Source organism: Protopterus annectens, chromosome 1.part1 (assembly GCF_019279795.1).
Source record: "Protopterus annectens isolate FY-2018-M chromosome 1.part1, PAN1.0, whole genome shotgun sequence".
Lineage (NCBI taxonomy): Eukaryota > Metazoa > Chordata > Ceratodontiformes > Protopteridae > Protopterus > Protopterus annectens.
In genome coordinates, this window is record NC_056726.1 from 450,669,060 (window position 1) to 450,671,858 (window position 2,799).

At 30.0% G+C, this 2,799-nt stretch overlaps 1 pseudogene; it reads right to left on the bottom strand.

Annotated features, from left to right (window-relative positions):
- Positions 1 to 354: 354 nt before the first annotated feature.
- Positions 355 to 2,799, bottom strand: LOC122813310 (annotated as a pseudogene).

A 2,799-nucleotide genomic window follows, 5' to 3' on the forward strand; every position in this document is an offset into this window, starting at 1 on the left:
CATTAATGGACATTAATATATACTTCTACATGCAGAGAGAAATGGCATTAATATGATATGGGGGTGAAACTGTAATTAAAATGTCTGCCTTGAACTCAATGTGGTAATAATTTTATTATCTCTGAAAAACACAAATACCAGCTTTGTTAATTAGCTTTGATCCTATTTACAAATGTAAAAATGTGTGCATGTAAAATGATAGGTAACCTAATGCCAACAGATAAGACTGATGCATGCATTTTCAGTGTGCCTTTTTAAAATATCACCTTCATGAAACCAAATTAGAAAAGTATAGTATACAAAACTAACTGTAAACATACTGTTTTGACATGCTACTTAACTTTGAAAAATAAATTATTTTTGTTTACTGGGAATGCAGCCTTCCATTTCTAGTAGTTTTGGCCAGATTTCATATTTATTTGTGTCCTTGCAATTCTTGATGTGTTGTTCACATGGGCTCTCTGCCTTCATTCCTTTTCCAACAACAAAAAAAAAAAAAAACAAAAAAAAAAACAGTTGCCTCAGAAAGCAAGTTTTTTAATAGCTGTGTTTCCTAAGTCAGCAACTAGATTTCTTGCTTCATCAAGTTTAGATGCACCATCATCATATGTAGCCATGAATACAACTGTCCCTTCTTTTATTGCTTTCACATAATCACTAAATTGGCCCATCACTTATCCCCACAAATTAAAATATTTTGTTTCCAACACTTCACCTGATTTTACCACCCACCAAAACAATTTTTATACCTCCACAAATGGGTCAATGACCCTGAACCAAAACTGTTTAAAAATAAAAAAATAAATCCACCAACACTGAATAGCCGATGACGGTTTAATGCTCCAAAATACACAAACAATCACAGTTGCACCGAACTACAACTGTGATTGTTTGTGTATTTTGGAGCATTAAACCGTCATTGGCTATTCAGTGTTGGTGGATTTATTTTTTATTTTTAAACAATTTTTATACCTCTCCCAACATTGCTTTTTACACCACTCATAACTATGCCGTCTTCTATGCGTATTTAGGCCCAACATTTGCTGCTCCACTCTCCATTTTAAAAGCAAAATGCATTTCTACATATGCTTTTGAAATCTCCCATTTGTGTTTTTTTTTTTTGCTTTGTCTCATTGTTTTTTTTTTTTCCAAAATCTCTTTATTTCAATTTTCTTTTTTCAAATAATAACAACAATACGGTAACTCAAAAACACAAATAAACAATACAAATACCTTTCTAAAGAAAACAGACAACAATCTCGTTCTGAGAAAATTATACATACATATATATATATATATATATATATATATATATATATATATATATATATATAATATATACAATATATACACAAGAAGTCACTACATCGTCAAGTAAAGTATGAGAATTCTTATGTTCATTTGGTCTCATAAGGGATAGTTAAGAAAGGGCATAGTCTATATATAAAGAAAAAAATAGAAATTTGACCATTTATTTGTATGTTTAGGGAAAATATCTAGTTACACATATACTAAGAAAAGGGAGAAGATGCAGGAAAGACTGGTTATACTACATTCATTTCTTATTTAAAGGTTAGCTTTTCATGACAATTTGTAGGCAAATTTTATTTGTCAAGAATTATATCTAGCAAGTAACCCCAATATTTTTGGTAATAGTGTTTGTTTTTTGTTTTTGAATAAATTACTTTGTGAGATGAGATATATTTGATAGCAAGATTACTAAAATTTTCCCATGTAATTGGTGACATGACATTCCAATTCTTTGTAATAAAGAATTTAATAAGGGCACACATAGTAATAAAGACATGTTTTAATATTTTTGGGAGTTGATTGATATTAATGTACAATATAGCTGTCTCCCAAGTAAGGGTTGATTTTTCATATCCCATCTTCTCTAATCTTACTCTCAAGGAACACCATAAGTTGTGTATCTTAGTACAGTTCCACATGACATGTAAAATATCAGCTGCTTGATCAGGACAATGGGGACATATAGGTGAAAAGTTAGGATTGAATTTATTTAATTTAGATAAGGTATAATATAGATTGTTATTTACCATAATGTGTGTATATAACAGCTTCTTAAAAGGAATGAATTTGATTGTATTTTCAATGGCTAGTTTCTTACTTTCTTCAGTCAGTGATTGATTTTTCGTTTGCCAATAGTTTGAAAATAATAAAGAATTCTGATGTTTTGCACTCATTACAATTTTATAAGTCCTACAAATTGTTTTCCCTTTAATCGCAAGATTTTCAAGTATTAATTTAACTAAATCTATGTTCTGTAAGTCAGTGTGTATTTGTGAGAGTTTAGCATTTATGAGATGATGAAGATGGTTAAGGATAATACTATATTTCATAGGAAGTTTGAGTTCAAGTCTAATTTGCCCCGTGTAAGAGTCTTTCCATTGGTATATATCCCATATTGTGTAATCTTTTATCAGGGGGTAGTTTGTTAGATTTACTGGTTTATTATTTATTAGTAAATTAGGATTTAGGTGTAACAGTTGTATAAGGGCAAATGCGTCAGCTAATTGCAATGATTTAAATAGTTTCTGTGTTGTAAGAATCATGTTTTTAATTAGTGGGTGTAAATTCTTTGTGTATATGCTAGCCTGGTTTAAATTCAAGAATGGTAAGGATTTGATATTACAGCCAAGGGATTTCAACTGTTCATACCAGATTTTGGTCCACTGGGGTGTCCAAGTATTTATATATGAGTCATAGTTTATTATTTGTATTAGTCTGTGTGTCTCATTGTTTTGATAAAAATGTTTCTGTTGTATTTCTAGCAAACAT